Genomic DNA, 16982 nt, shown 5'->3' with positions numbered 1-16982 from the left:
AATAGCACAGCTAGACTTGCCTCACTAGATGAGGTTCTAGCGTTAAATGTTGCCAAGTTTAGGCTCCAATGGCGACCTGTCCAGACCCAGAGAAGCTTAGCACCCTCTTCCGCGTCACAGATCTGACCACCACCATCGTCACTTGCTTCGCAGCCGCCTGGGACTGAGGGCGGAGGGTTTATTTGCGTACCTATGTGGGAGTTAGCGGCCAGATACTGAACCAGGGTGCTCAATTCTTCTCTGGTGAGGGAGTGCGTTATTTGCGGTGGCCACCAGTGAGGCCACACCCCAGGCCTCTTAATGCAATTCAATCATTGCGCGGATAATTTCTAATAATACGGTGGGTCATTGTGCGGCAGCGGGATTCGACCAACAGCTAGACTTCATGCATGCGAGGCTGATACTCTAACCACTACGTCATCATTGAATCCTTGGGCATAGAGGACTTTTATTACCCAATTTCGCACGATGAATGTGTGCGATGAAATTCCGCACGTAGCAGTGCGCCAACTGATCGAACTCAGTGTATTTTTTCCTGGTTTGAGAATCAAATATGCCCTAGCATCAGTGCATTTTTTAAGGAGAACTCCTGTTACTTGTATGCACTCTTGTCAAATTTAAGGGCCGTGTATTTTTACAAAAGAACGACATTTGTATTGGGCTGGATCGGTGTTATGCAGCATATTTCGAAACTTGACAATGCCATTTGCACTTATTTGTATAACAAACATGTGATCTGTGTGTTGAGGCATGTGGACGACTTTTGGTTTTTATAGGGCTTTTGCCTGCAGGAAGAGTAGACATTGATGCACAAGATATTTTATCTGGTTTCAAAGATTGTTCCCAAGGTTTAAAGGGGTCATGACATGGTCACCCACCAAACTGCGATCTTCAAGCGAAAAATAGAAGTAAGAAGTATATGGTACCTGTACATATGTCAAAAATTGGCTGTCAAAAGATGTTTCATCTCAAAATTAGCCCTAGAAGTCACTGATTCTAAATTCCATCCTCTGCAGGCGACCGTGCACCATTTTGTCGAGGCGTGCATGACGTCATGTGCTTTATGAAGTGAAGACGTCGTATTCTACCCAAGTTTCAGTCGCTGCGAATCGTTTATTTTCATTGCCGAGCAGACAAAAGATGTCGTGACTCTATCGCAAGCGCAGATGTCTACGAAACAAAATCGTTGGCCGGATTACAGACGGCCAGAAAGCAAGCAGCTTGTTACGTTACGGCTCGCGAGTGTGCCAGTGTTATCAGACTTTTGGGCCTCTCGTGTGTTTGTAAAAATTTTCATTAGAAATAAAGTGTTCGAACAAATGCGCTCTATTTTCACCGGCTTGTATTTGAGTACCCAAGGATGAACCCACGTAAATCAGATTACGGGCAAAGTTGTGTCATGGCCCGTAAGGGTTAAGTTTTACCTGCCAGCTACCACTCACAAATCTATGTTTCGTGACTTACAAATAATGATTCGCAACAATGATCACGTTTGCTGAATCTTTCCATCTCGAACAAAGAAAGCACTAATGCCGTACGAATCCAACCCACCGAAGATGGTCAAAAGGAACATAGCGCTCTGGCGCCTGCCTCCTGGACGCGGTGCAAAAAAGCGGCTCCCACCGCCTGGTATACGTAGCCTGAAGCATATTATTAATAATTGTTGGGGTTTAACGTCCCAAAACCACCAGATGATTATGAGAGACGCCGTAGTAGAGGGCTCCGGAAGTTTCGACCATCTGGAGTTTTTTAACGTGCACCCAAATCTGTACAGACTGGCCTACAGCATTTTCGTCTCCATTGAAAATTCAGCCGCCGCAGCAGGGATTCGATACCGCGACCTGGTGGTTTAGCCTGAAGCACCAGGTCGAGAGGTTGATAGCTGCCGGTCTTTTTTTTTTCGGTAATTAGGTCTGTGTCGGAAGTTTGACTGAAGAAAGTTAAAGGTCTGTGAGTTCAAAGTGTTCACTAAATATGAATGAATGATTTAGAAGGGATATGGGACAGTCAGGGTGAACAGTGGAAGGGCATCAGACAGGCTGGCTGACGTTTCAATAGGAGGACCTATCTTCGTCAAAGGCACCTTGTCATACTTGGCATGTTAGTTTTAAGAGGTTTATAGTACTAGGGGCACGCGCCCCCACCAGGAGATGACGTCACTATTGTGTTAGTTTTAAGAGTGTTGATAGTGACGTCATCTCCTGGTGGTGGCGCGCGTCCCTGTTACTATTAACCCTCTTAAAACTAACACGCCAAGCGTGACAAGGTGCCTTTGACGAAGATAGGTCCTTCTATCAAAACGTCGACAAGCCTGTCTGAGGCACTTCCACTGTTCACCCTGACTTTACTACTACGTGTTTCCATCTGTCGGCTCGAGAAGGGATATCCTCACATACGTTAAGCATTTTACAACATAAGAAAAGTCACAGAAAAGCAAGGTCTCAGCGTGGTTTTTTCTGCATTATGCAAATTGCCAAGCTTTTGTGCGAGAATAGGCAACAGGGGAAAAAGTAAAGAGGCCTGTCAAGTTGAGCACATGAAACCTTTTGTTCAGTGCAAGACTGGTGTTATTTACTACGTTCTACTGGAATGTGGCTAAGTGTATATTGAACAGACGGCGAGGTGTGTAAATAACTGGTTGCAAGAACACAACACATCCTTGACGGGGACACTCGGAAGCGATTTGGCAGTTCATTGCCACAGTTGCATGAAATGCAAATTTCGCAAGGCAACATTGCCACAGAGACTAACTACGTTATCCAGTATTATGAAGGATCAGCGTCCACGGTCTCACGCGCGCTTGTGCTTCTGGCAGCGCAACTCATGTCTCTCGTGCACGGGCACAAGTCAGTGTGGGTGTGAGCTACGCGAAAGAAGAAGACGCGTTGGCTGACGAATAGTTCTGTTTTGAAACGCGCTAGCGGGCTCATTCATTTTAGGGGCGAAGCTTTTTATAGCGGCACCCGCTCGTCCCCCGTGGCAGTTGTAGTATGTAACAAGTATAACATTTTGACCTCCAAGGTGGTGCCCGTGAGAGATTTCTTCTGTGCGTTGTTGAACAATAAAAAATAGTGCTCAATGTACATGCCAATGGCTGCTAATGGGGAATGAAAGACAGGAGCATTCGGCTTTTAGCTAACACGCACGCTACGATCTCTATTAGCAGTGATTGGCATGTACATTGAGCACTATCTGACAAGAAAGGGTTGCGACGTTATACTCGCTGGGTGTAACCTCCTTAGGTTTATAAAGGTTTAGCGAGCGTTGAGCCGCAGTGCCATGAATACAATGAACTAGTATATACCATGAGTGGACTCGAGGTGGTTAAAGATGGGAAGTAGATACGAAGCGCAAGCCGTAAGAAAGTAAAAGCTGAATTCTCCTGTCTCTCATTTCCCATTATCAGCCATTGGCATGTACATTGAGCACTATCTGACAGGAAAAGGTTGCTACGTTATACTCCCTGGTTAAACCTCCTTGGTTTTAGAAAGGTTTAGCGAGCGTTGGGCCGCAGTGCCATGAATACAGTGAACTAGTATATACCACGAACTCGAGGTGGTTAAAGGTGGGAAGTAGACCCGAAGCACAAGCTGTAAGAAAGTGTGCGTGTGACACCTCTCGTTTAGTCCTTGGAATGTCCGCTGAATGGCGGTGCATATATTTTCATCATATATTCCCCATATATGGGGAATATATGATGAAAATATGCGAGATGGTGGTACTTGGAGTGTTGAATGGAGGGACGAATGGACACACAGACAGATGCATGGATAAACGCATGAACGGACGCAGGGGTGGATGCATAGACGAATGCAGCGACGGACGCACGAACAGACGCACGCACGGACGGGCGGATGGATGCATGGACGGTCACACAGACGGACGAACGGAAGCAAAACGAATGGACGGACGAATGCTTCGCCCCACTCTCCATCATTCACTCCGTGGATATGCTGCCAACGTTTTTAAATGCGAAGCATTGCTTAGCGAACTTCGGACACTTGTGTATCTATCTATCTAGCCGCCTACGACTTTTGGCTCTCCTGCCCATTTCTATAATGGTATCGATACCAAACTTGGTATGGCATACCATGACTGTATGAAGAACATGTTTGACTAGTCGCAACATGAAAATCATGACATATTTGTCATGAATATCATGATTTACATTTCATGGTTCTGCAGCTCATGCGGTGGTTTCGTTCGCATGGCGTGTTGCGAAACTGGTACGGTATGGCATGATTGCATGACGAACACAAGCGACAGACCTTAACTTGAAAATGATGATAGGCATGTCACGTAACAACATGACTACATGTCACGCTCATGATGCGCTCGCGGCCGTTTCGCTAGCGTCACATATACCACATTTGGTATTACGGTACGTGAATGGATGACGAAGGTATGATACTGGTGCAAACATGATAAACATGAGATGCGTGTAATGTAAGAACATGACTACAGCCCCGCCGCGGTGGTCTAGTGGCTAAGGTACTCGGCTGCTGACCCGCAGGTCGCGGGTTCGATTCCCGGCTGCGGCTGCTGCATTTCCGATGGAGGCGGAAATGTTGTAGGCCCGTGTACTCAGATTTGGGTGCACGTTAAAGAACCCCAGGTGGTCGAAATTTCCGGAGCCTTCCACTACGGCGTCTCTCATAATCAAAATGGTGGTTTTGGGACGTTAAACCCCACAAATCAATCAAGAACATGACTACATGTTACGCTCCTGATGCGCTCGCGGCCCTTTCGCTAGCTTCTCATGTACCGAATTCGGTATTACGCGACGTGAACGGACGACATAGGTAAATGACACATCCAAACATGATAATCGCGACATGCGTGTCATGTCACAACTTGACTACATGCCACACTCATCATACGCTCACGGCTGCTTCGCTAGCTTCACAGATGCCAAATTTGGTATTACGTGACTTGAATGGATGACGAAGGTATGTGACCGACGCAAACATGATAATCATGAGATGCGTGTCATGTGAGAACATGACTACATGCCACAGTCAAGGTGCCAATACATTTCGACGTGACGTGGCGCACCTGCTCGCTGGCGTTCATTTCGTCGCGTTACACCAGCGTTGCCACGCTTGGTCCAAATTTGGTATTACGTGACTCACAAGCGCGCGCTGCGTTGCTTTGACGCATGCGCGTTTCAACGCGTCCGGCGTCCCTCCGTCGCGAAAAGAGGGAGAGTCAGTGTTGTCTGGGTAACGCATCGGCACGAAATGCAGCATGTCGTATTTCGAGCCAGTTGTCGGGCCGCGCCGACGGACGCTGGTAGCGCCAGTCGCGCCTGGCTTCAGACTACAGAGTGTTCGCGTTTTACTAACGTAGCGTCGCTGTGCCCAGCGTGCATGCGCGTCAACGCTATATTAAAGTATATTGGGCCCTTCATGAAGCACTCGCGGCTGTTTTGCACGCTCCACATATAAGAAATTTAGTGTTACGTGACGTCAATGGACGACAAAAATATATGACTGGTGCAAACATGATAATCCTGACATGCGTGTCATGTATAACAACATAAAAACACACCAGGCTCATAGCGTGTTCACGGCCGTTCCGCTAGCTCCACATATACTAAATTTGGGATCACGTGACGTGAATAAATGACGAATGTAAACGACACATCCAAACATGATAATCGTGACACGGCAGTCATGTAGGGCATTATTTACTTCCATCTCGTAACGTTGGGCTGAATTAAAGTGACATATCAACCTTTCTCATTCGTGCTTCGCATATCATCGATTCCCACTGTACGTGGGATCTGCCAATTTTTTCCTTGCCACGTGAAACTGCTCAACTTCAGCCAATGTAGCTTACGCTACGAAAACGGCTAGGCACATTTCAGCACTATATAATCTGAGGATCCCGAGCTTTTTTGATAAATTTCACCCTCTACAACTACAATAAGAGATTACCTAAAGAAAGTGCCTCTTGTTGATGATTAGTTGAACTTATCATTTACACTAATATAGAGGTGTCAGAAGTTCCTAAATCCCATGGTTTTTCTAAAACCTTTTATGAGAATTACGTGGACTACCTTGTATAAGGGATAACGTGGGATAATTCATAATTTGGTTCTCGCTGTTTCCCGTCTAGCTTTTACCATCTTTGTGCTACTGCCTAAATCATAGTAAACTAAGCTCCCACGAAGTGTTTGCTTTAGAAAATTCTTCATACGACATCATTTACCTCCACATCGTAACGTTGTGCTGATTTTAAAGCGACATATCAACATTTATCATTCGTGCTTCGCATATCATCGATTCCTACTGTATATAACTGCGATTTTTTTTGCACCTATAGTTTTCAGGGTATTGATTGATATGTGGGGTTTAACGTCTCAAAACCACCGTGTGATTATGAGAGACGCCGTAGTGGAGGGCTCCGGAAATTTCGACCACCTGGGGTTCTTTAACGTGCACCCAAATCTGAGCACACGGGCCTACAGCATTTTCGCCTCCATCGGAAGTGCAGCCGCCGCAGCCGGGATTCGATCCCGCGACCTGCGGGTCAGCAGCCGAGTGCCTTAACCACTAGACCACCGCGGCGAGGCATAATTCCTCGTGGTTTAAATCATGCTACTCGTTACGCAGAATGTAGCCATATACGAAAGCTTCACTGACACAAGCCGCTATCGACTTTATCGATTACATTGTAGTAATCGAGAATTTAAACTTTCAGAGTAACCTCACGCAATAAAAAAATATGCACTAAAGTGCCTGTAGTAAGCACCGATGGGACAGGATATCCCTATCGCGTTCGACTTTTAAAGGTGAAGTTTGAGGGCACCACGGTTTTTCAAATATTTTCTATAGTAAATTACAAAAATAATTGTGTCAGCGATACGTCATTGTCTTTGACGTCAATGTAGTTGCCTACTGCGCTAAGAAAGAAAAATAAGTATGAACGGTCGCATGTCGTGGAAAGTGGCGGCAATACGCATATGTGAGAAGTTTTTACGCAGCAATTTATGCAGTTTCCAATAAAGCACTTTTGAAAGTCCCGTGTTCATCTTCGAGTAACAAGTTTTTCGTTGTGTACGTGTTTCTGTGTACGCCATTGAAAAGTCCATGATTGTGGTTTCGCATAGCCATAAGCGTGCCTTTAGTTCAGACGTTTCAAATACATGTACTAGATTGCGAAGTTTCCAAGGAGACATAAGCTGCGAGCGAGAAAAGGGGGTCAGACTTTTAATCTGTGCGAGGAAAAGTACATTCCAAAGGGAGCACACAACCTCGAGTGCGGCTCCCCAACTCACCTCTATTCTATACTCCTCGGCATGTTTTGTCTCTAGGTGGTTGTGCTGGAAGGAGCCCTACATCACTTGAATTACGCTGCCGACATGAGGTACCTGCATGCTTTGTTCCTCCGGTGACGTGGCATTTATTTGGGCCAGGTGCAGCCTTCCCATGTCGCTACCGCGGTCCTCGCTTGAAAGCAACGAGCGCACCAGAATTTTTCACGCAAGCAGCCTTTGAGCTCCCGCTGTTTTTGGGAAAAACAAAGACCGATAGAGGACGAACATGGAGGGTATGTACGCAGTGCCTTAGTGGTCGCTGTTGCAGAATCCATTCTACGGGATAGTTGACAAAGTGCTGCCTGTCTGTACTTGGGTCTAATGAGAAAGATTTGCGCTCACCGCACGAGGGCTCACAACTAATGGCCGGTGCAAGTAATGGCGGCCGTTGAGCTCACTGGCACACCGATGACGCAGTGGTCAGCCGTACAGTGCCACACCACTGCACGCATTTCACAGCGTACTGCAGTTGCACGAGTCATGCGAGCGGCGATGTTTTGTTTGTAGGAATGCGCTGCATTGTTTAGGCACCGCAAGTGGCACTCGTTCACCTCAGCCATCTCTCGAGTGCCGACCATGTATCATCGCCAATCCTACAGAGGCCATTAGAACTTCGTAACGACAGGAATCGGTGAAGTCTAAAAGTACTTCTTGGATAGGTGCTGAAAGTGTACTGCACAAAATGTACTCCAGAAGTTTACCAACGTGCTTCCTGGAACATGAAAACACTCGAACGACGCAAAAGGGAAACACTATTCGGAGCCATTCCACTACAATTATGAGTGACCTGTGACGGTGTGACGCGGCGTGGCGCTATTGCTGCGAGTCTCTCTCACCGTCACATACAAGAATCATCGCAACTTCGTTTATAGTCTTCCCCCACCTCCAAAATAATAACTGGCCCACGGGGAAGGGTAGGCAAGAACGAGAGGAGATAGTCGGCCCCACCACGGTAGTGTAGTAGCTAAGGCAGTCGGCTGCTGACCCGCAGGTCACGGTATCGAATCCCGTCTGCGGCGGCTGCATTTTCGGTGGAGGCGAAAATGCTGTCTGTAGGCCCGTGTGCTCACATTTGGGTGCACGTTAAGGAACCCCAGGTGGTCGAAATTTTCGAAGCCCTCCACTACGGCGTCTCTCATAATCATATGGTAGATTTGGTACGTTAAACCCCACATATAAATCAATAAATCGTACCGATATTTGCGTAAAGCACACCAGCAAATTCACTGCTTGCCGTACAAGTGAAATAGTGTGCCATTCAGCTGTGGTCGCTTCTGCGTTGGACAAACGGGCCAATCCATTAACGAGAGATTATCGGAATATATGAGATGACCAACTAGTTTTTTTTTCATTGTCGAGAGTGTGACTGCACGCAAAAAGTCTTCGAATGCTCAGTTTAGTACCGGCATAGGAATGAGGAAACGCGACTGATGACCGAACCATCTTGCTCGGAAGCACAGCCACTATTACAAAGAACACACAACACAAGATGGATCCTTACCAACTGGCCCGATACAATTGTTTATTGATGACTGAAGCCTGGCATATCAATAATAGCGGTAGCGAATGCGTCAGCGAACCGTTAACTTGCATAAAAAATTGGGGGGAGGGGGCCCTTAAGCTTTGCTTCAAGAGTTGAACGTGAAAGCAAAATCCAGCCCCTAGTGCACCCTTCAACCGCAAAGTGCATACTTATTCATATGTTTTGTTTGATATGTGGGGTTTAACGTCCCAAAACCACCATTTGATTATGAGAGACGCCGTAGTGGAGGGCTCCGGAAATTTCGACCATCTGGGGTTCTTTAACGTGCACCCAAATCTGAGCACACGGGCCTACAACGTTTCCGCCTCCATCGGAAATGCAGCCGCCGCAGCCGGAATTCGAACCCGCGATCTGCGGGTCAGCAGTCGAGTACCTTAGCCACTAGACCACCGCGGCGGGGCTCATATGTTTTGTTACATACACACGCACGCACAAAAACACGCACACAGTACATTGGACCAGCGCACGCTATTATCACCAAATGGGCTCGTTTTCGTCGTGACACTTGTCGAACAAAATGCGTGAAAGGGGCCGTGAAACACTTTTTCAAGTAACCATGGAATGCATTTACTAGAAGAGCTTATTGCCTCACGAATTGAACGCCGCAAAATTTTAAGAATACGTCCTGTGTGAGTGGAGTTACAAAGGTTTGTCGCATGCTGCGATTGCATTATCTCTTCTTTCGTCCCGACGAAAGCGCTGGAAGCTAAGCAGGGAGGGGTGGCAGGGCAAAGAAACTACCGCGCCTCGTCACCTTGACCACTTTTTTTTTATTTCTTTGAATGCGCCGCTCTTGAGTGAGATCGCGCGCGCAAGTAGCGGCCTCCCGCGGCAATCTAGGTAACTTGATTTTTCGGTCACAGACGCACAGACGATTTTTCGCTCACAACCTGCGGCGCCGACGGTGCGTTTTCTGCGACACGAGCTATTTAACGCTATCGCGTTAAAATCAAATCAGCTGCCTTAACAGATATCTTTCACGTAGATGCCCGTGCTTTCGAGGTACGTTGATAGATATTCAGATATTGCATGAACATGCGCAGATAAGTTTTCATGCCTTCTTTCTTTTCCGCTTTTGTGCACACCTGCACTTGGTATAGGCATTTGTAGTGTCCTGACTCCCTTCTTGTGACCGTGTTTGCACGCCCCCTCTCTTTTACCACTGCCGTGCTAACACTGACGTTGGTGCTCTAACGTGAGTGCTCGCCAGGTTAGAAGACGTTCTTGGTGGGCCCACTGCATGCACACAACTACTAATGTTGAAAAACAGAACGCGTTGATTTACTTCATAATGCGTGGCTCAAAGCAAGAAAAAGTGTGGCGTAGACACTTACTCACCGAATATATCGCATGGAATTGATTTTCGCAAGGCGCAGAATCCGCCGAATGCTTCTTAGAGGTAGATTCTAACCAACTCACCCGTTTATCTTCTTCAAGATATCGTGGCGCATGAGCCGTTCTCCCTGCGGCAAAGCTTGCGGTATCGGAAGCTTTTATTGTGACAATACCGGTTGCCCCGGCGCCGAAATCCCGCCAAAACGGTAAAGGGCAGCATAGCAAAATTTAAAAGACAATTAGTTTAATCTGATCCTATGATTCGGCGTTGCTGATGCCCGCATGAGTACGCCAAAGAAAGCTAGCATTTCGTTTGGATTAAAATGATATCTGTGCAGCAACGTGAATGCCCGTGTTACGTCAATGAACTACCCTTTAGGTGTCCCTTGATTGCAGTGCTCCACAACGTTCCACGTACAAACGATACGCTCCCTTTGCCACAGTTCACGTCAGAGATAAGCAGACGCAGTGGTTATCGCTTGTGCTGCCCATAGCAAAACGTGCGTCATCGCAAGGCCGTCACAATCGTGGCTGTCCCATCGAGTCATCACGGCCTAGCCAGGTACTGCGGTCGTTTGCACGGGCAGCGTTAGGGAGCACCGCAATGACGTTGCGCATAGGTGACCAAGCGAGCAAGTCACGTTCTTATTTCGTGGGGTTCTGTGGTAAGGAGAAAACCAATAATACCTAACAGATATAAATCAATCAATCATCTTCATTTTTGACCATTTCACAAGACAGACAGATGCGGCGAAGAAAGGCTGTCTGTCGACAGCTTGAGGAGCCCACCACCCCATTTATAAAGGCGCACAGCAGCACAGCGGCAATTACTTTTACATACAACATAATTAAAAGAAGAAAAAGGCACATCATTGTATAAAAGATAACATTTTTTACAAGCGCCATTTTTCTATGGCTTTCAAATTACAGCTGAATAGCCGATCAGCTGTCATTAGACAGTAAAGGCCGATTAGCGATTCAGCGAACACCTTCCGTCATTATTCTTCGTCATTGTTTGAAAAAAAAAGGTACTATGAAATGTGATGTTAATGCGATACCGTAAATAGTTGAGCTGAGAAAGCGACGAAAAAGTTGCCGCGCTATACAAGCCACGCGAAAAGTGCATCAACGATTTCCCATCACAGTCATTGTCAATGCGGCTATCGTATATCGGCTGGATGTCACTCTTCGCAGGGCACTTAGTTCATTGCATTCGCCTTCAACAAAGAGCACAACTTAAGCAAACTACTAATTTAGCGACAGTGAAGTTTCTCCAGCTTGAGCATTCTCTTTGCTCACTGTCTCCTAAAGAAAGAAGAAAAAAAAGTACTTAGCGAGGAGCTCCTCTCCTTAAGGGAGAATTAAACCATGCATGTCCGAGCGTGGTGCTTAGCACGCTCGGGTATTCATTTGTAGGTGCGCGTACAAGTATCCCTCATTTAGGCTTTCGCGATAAAACCACACAAGAAAAAAACAACTAATGACGCTTACTTATGGTCTATTACGCGATGAGAAAGTACCGTCGGCTTACACCTGTAGTTATTTAAAATGACGGCCAGGTTCTTCCGGGTGATCTGTAAGCCCTAGGAACGTGGCCTTTGCGCGAAAGGGCAAGTAAGTAAAAAAAAATGTGAAGAACGCAGGTGGTGTTTGCAAATGCGAGAGGAGGAATTCGTAGATGTGCACTTTTTTTTTTTATCTCCTTTGACGATTAGGACCAAATGTCAGGGCTCGCTAGACAGCCTTATTCGAGTGATTAAGCGGGAGGTACGGAACGCTCTCGCCCGGATGCGTGGCTTTAGTTGACGATCCGGCTGCGCCGCGGGGATAATAGTGGTGACCTCAACAGGAGGTTTTAATCCTACCTGCTACTTGGGAACGATGGCTATATGCTTGGCTGTGGATGGAAGTTGCGCTCGATCAGTGGGTGAGCTCTCCGGAGGAAGGAATGTGGGACAGTTACATTTAATGAAAAGCTAACTTGGAACTAGCTGTTGCCGAACTAGTTTTGTTTTTTTCTCTAGATGTCGGCACGACTATTTGCGTACATCTCTGGCGATGATATAGGCGCGGTGCATATGAATTCGTTAGGAAATGCAGTATTCGAGTTTTGGTTAATGGCGATGACGAGTTCGTGAAACTCCTTAATATCTTGGCTCTCGCTATTTTTTTCGCAGAATAGTTCACTGAGTCCGTGTGCAGAAATAGGTATGGTGGGCGTCTTGGTGGAAACAGCTATATCTCAGTTGATAAAAAAATACAGGTCGACACGTAATTACTTATTTCAGGGACATATTGAAGTTGGCAGGAGACCCCTTTTGACCTGCACCGTTCACATACGAGTGACACAACCTTGGGTGAATTCACGCTAGCAGAACTAATAAACTTCCATGCATCCTTTGTGAGCAGGTTGGAAAGGTCATGCAGTATATGTCTTGCTGGAACAAAGCTGAAAAAGACGCCCTCACTGTTAGTTTGGTAAAAAATTACGTATGCTGTTGAAACTCCCTCTAACAATGCGACAAATTCACTCGGATTATTTCATTTTATAAAACAAAATCGTAAAAGCGAGAGCTTCCAGCTCTTCGAGATACAATACTGCAACGCAGTGATAGCAGAAAGCTAACAGGCCGTTGTTCTTGCTACCAATCTACCCCCGCGAACCCGAAATGTCCACGAGGGTGCCCGAGGGTGTCCCTAAAACGAAGATGAAGATTCAAGGTGCGTTTGAGAAGCGTAGTGCACGTGCGACCATTGCGCGGTAGGTGGGGCTCCCGGCATCTAACATCGCGCACCGAAAAGATCGACTCCCAGTTCTTTTTTTTTTTGTCATATGGTGGCGTGCCTTTTGTCGAAGTCACTATCGTGACAGAAATGACCTAAATGTTGTCTTCGTGGACCCCGGCATAAAAGACGTTCCTGTTAAAGCTTCTATGCTTGGCAACGTTGTTGGCCCACAGCCACTCAACATGTTGCACAAGTACGCGCCTCACGTGACGTGCAGGAAGGGTTTCAGCATACTGGACACATAATTCGTTTAGCGTTTCCCTCAGTGTTCGGAACAGCATTCAATCACCAAGAGCGTAGATCCTAAACCTCTGGCTAACACCCACCCTGGGTATTGCCCAATAATCGGGTAGCGTAGAAAAATATATATTGCTACATGCACGCATATTGGCAATATCTGCTACTGTGCTCATGCGTGCCCGAAGAAGGAGACGAAGGGCTGTCTCCGCTTGGTCGCTTGATAGGCGCTGGATTAAGAAGGAAACTGCTGTTAGAGGAATTTTCTACACCTTCACTAACAGCCACACCAGAATTCAAGCACTTGTTACACCATTAGAATAGTAAAATATGTTAAACGCGAGGAACGGAAGTCGCAATCAGCAGACTGCGCTGTCAAATTCCGCAGCTAAATTTATATTTACACACAGTTGGTCTGGCAGCCTCCCCTCATTGTCCTTTTTGTGGAGTAAATGAGTCAACCAAACATTACCTCATTTATTTTAATAGATTCTCTGCCTTACGTAAAAACATTTTAGCTGACGTTTGCCACCTTCTCGGAATAGATTTAACTGCTCAAAATGTGCTTTCTTTCGGGGCTTTGTCGCTAAGCCACAGCTACGGGAAGATTGTTGGCGCATTGCAGGAGTTCGTCAAAAGTTCAAAGAGGTTTAAGTGTTGAAATCATTCTTCGGTAGATTTTCACATTTCGAAATTCACATTAAATCAAATACGATGTTTATTGCGTTTCACATACAGATTATTTACAATTCTACCATCAAATTCGTCTTGTTGAATCTTTCTTTTATTTATCGTAAGTAGATTAATTTTAACCTGTTATTAAGGCAGAAATTCATGAAAACTACCCGTTTTTTGGCAGATCCCCCAGCATGGGTATGCGCCACATCGTCAAGGATTTTGACTTGCCTTGACTTGGTCGCTGATTAGCCTGCCACATCGCTACTGCTGTGTTTTAAATATATTTTATCCACAGCCGTGTTGGCCCAGCGTCTCTTCTTTTACGTAAGAATATATGTATTTAAATCTTAGCGAAGAGATTAATTTCTCGTTTTATACAACAAACCTATCTTTTAAAATTTATTCATAAGAAAAAGAAGGGTAGATGATTTATTTTTACCGAAATATAAAAAAATGAATAACGTAGAGCAATATCTTTTCTGTAGCCTACATTAGTTAACTAAGAACCATTGCATTTGAGATTATTGTGTAAATATCTACCTGTTCAATGAAATCGTGCACGGTCTCGCATATTTCCTCGCAGCTGTGCCCAAAGGTATGTGCACTAGGCATAATAAATTTGAAGTTGTAAAATGTAATCTAATGACGCGCAACGGCATTTCTGGAGATACTTTTCTTAATGCAGGTATCTTTTCTTCTTTCGAGTGTGATTCGGAAGTAAATATTGTGTAATATTCTTTATAAGCTTTTGTGAATTATTTTTATTCTGGGTTATTCATACGTTTCATTTTGTTAGTTAACAGTTTTCCTTCTCTTTTTTTTTTTTTGCTGTTGGTCACACGTTGTACATTACTTTGGGCTGCGCACTAGTGAAGCCACCTATAGGCAGCTTTTTTTTTCGTTATCTTCTATTTGTAAGATACGCAGTGCAAATAAAGATTTGACTTCATTTCTTAAGTAGATGAAAGGCACAACTCGCTGTGCTTTGAGGAGCGCTTAGCGAGATGCATCCGAGTGAAAGCGGCCACATGAAACGGCTACTAATTGATTCAAAGTAAGAGTACACCCTATATTTAAGATGTCCTTTTGGTCACTCCGCACTCTGTGTCTCGAGACCTTTAGAAAACCGAGGAAAGGAGTCCTTTTCTCTCCTTTTGTGTTTCCGTCCGTTTTTTGCGCGGTACATTATAGATCATTACCAATTCGGCCAACTAGCCATTCTTCTGAAAGGAGAGTATATTACAGACACCTAAATTAATATTTACATAGAAAATTCTTTAACGTGAGGAGTCGCTGGAGCCATCCTTTCGAAAAGAGTCTTTTTTTAGTTTCAGCCTTGAAGAGACTTGTCGAACAGACGTTGGCTACAGCGATCAGGAATGTTTCATCCCTTTGAAGCTCGCGATTCCGCCTTCTTATTTGTTGATGTATCACCAACTGTACCATTGATTAGCGAGAGAAAGAGAGAGAGAGAGAGAGATAAAGATGCAAGGAAAGGCAGGGAGGTTAACCAGACGAACATCCGGTTTGCTACCCTGCACTGGGGAAGGGATAAAGGGGAGAAAAGAGGTTGCAGAAAGATGAGAAGGTACACACAATCACGAGCACACTCGGGGAGCACACACAGTCTACAGGCGGTCGCTCAAGTTTGTTGACTTAAGGTAAAGTAGCAGTGCTTTAGTTGCTTTCTGCGCAACTGAGGCAGATGCCCAAGGTCCTATTATCTTCTGCACACAAAATGGTCCGGGGTCAAGTCGATTCAAAGCCATCCGGAGCTGGCATCGCTGTGTGTCGTAGCAAGCGCAGCTGAATATAAGAAAGGGTAGGAGGTGGCCTGGACTACGTCCGGTTTGCTACCCTGCAGTGGAGAGAGGGAAACAAGGGAGTAATAGAATGAGAGAAAGAGAGAGAGGGAGATGCACATTGCACACAACACACAATGCAAAGTTTCGCCGGCAGTCACTCAGTGATGTTGACTTCGAAGAATTGTAGAAGAGCTAGTGTGGATTTCTGGGCTGATGTACTGTCAGACCATGCACCCAAGATTTTTTTCCTGCGTATAGGAACGTCCTTCCAGTCTCCTCGAGGCACAGTGGAGAGTCCGGCGATATTGTTCAAAGTAGGAACATTGGAACATGACGTGGTCAAGAGTTTCTACACAGTCGCAGTTGCGACATTTGAATGATTCAGCTATATTGGTGCAATAGCTGAATGAGCTGGTAAAGGCCACACCAACCCCCAAGCAACACAGCATTGTAGCGTCACGCCGCGAAGTCATTGATGGCAGGTGTATTTGGAATAATGAATAAAGGCACTGTGCGCGACGGGTGAAGCTCATTGTAGAACTTATTGAGCGCTTGTTAGACTTTGCTAAAGAGTAAAACAGCTGTTGTGATAGATTGAACAGTTATCGAGCGAATAAATACTTACACGAGCACGGTTATGACCCACGCATCAGGGTGGGACCAAAGTAATTCGTAAATTTCCATTGTTACGAGAGGAATTTCAAACTCTCGGAATAAAAGCATTCGTCTCATTCAACGCTCTTCGTCAGAAGCAGCAGCACAGGCACGTCGTGTCGGGAAGGCATGCAGCCCAGTTGATTGCTATTCGCTGCCGCTTCTTTCAACCGAAGCGGTCACTCTGAATAAAACATTGCCTTCTGGGTCTCCCCGAGTGGCCAGCCCGTGCACGTGTTGGTATACGACTGGACGTTCTCTGAATGCTTTGCATGCAGGAAATTGGCTGCACAATGCTCTGTCGTACCATCATCACAGTGTACTGTACCGGTTTTGCGATGTGTTTATTTGGGGAGCTCCTACTCTTCCGACAACTCTTGCATTGTTACAGAGGGCCCAAAAGGGCCTTCGGTAAGTGCCATATAGCGCACGCAGATTTCTTTTTCTTTTTGTTTCGCTAATGTGTTGCACCGCAAGTTTCAAGGCTTTTTTTCATGCTATTTGTCTCGGAGCTCTTTTATATCCTCTGTTTCGGCCTAATTTATTTCTTTCCTACTAGATGGGAACGCGAGTCAGAGCGATGCATAATGCATTTGGTGGTACGGGAAGAGCCGAAGTTCTC

At 45.8% G+C, this 16982-nt stretch overlaps 2 protein-coding genes across 3 annotated transcripts in view; one reads left to right on the top strand and one right to left on the bottom strand.

The window, feature by feature from the left end:
• Positions 1-16982, bottom strand: part of LOC142814225 (uncharacterized) — a 367645-nt gene that overhangs the window by 28748 nt on the left and 321915 nt on the right. Inside the window, exon 4 of one of the 2 annotated variants that reach the window (XM_075892533.1) lies at positions 15377-15759. The exons of the other annotated variant lie outside the window; for it this stretch is intronic. The gene's annotated coding sequence lies outside the window, so the exon portion shown is untranslated. Of the gene's footprint in view, positions 1-15376; positions 15760-16982 lie in introns of those variants that run through there. 2 annotated transcript variants of the gene reach the window in all.
• Positions 1-16982, top strand: part of LOC119172583 (uncharacterized) — a 140982-nt gene that overhangs the window by 7049 nt on the left and 116951 nt on the right. The window lies entirely within an intron of this gene.

Source organism: Rhipicephalus microplus, chromosome 4, assembly GCF_043290135.1.
Source record: "Rhipicephalus microplus isolate Deutch F79 chromosome 4, USDA_Rmic, whole genome shotgun sequence".
Taxonomy (NCBI): domain Eukaryota; kingdom Metazoa; phylum Arthropoda; class Arachnida; order Ixodida; family Ixodidae; genus Rhipicephalus; species Rhipicephalus microplus.
This window is presented reverse-complemented; position numbering and strand designations above follow the sequence as displayed.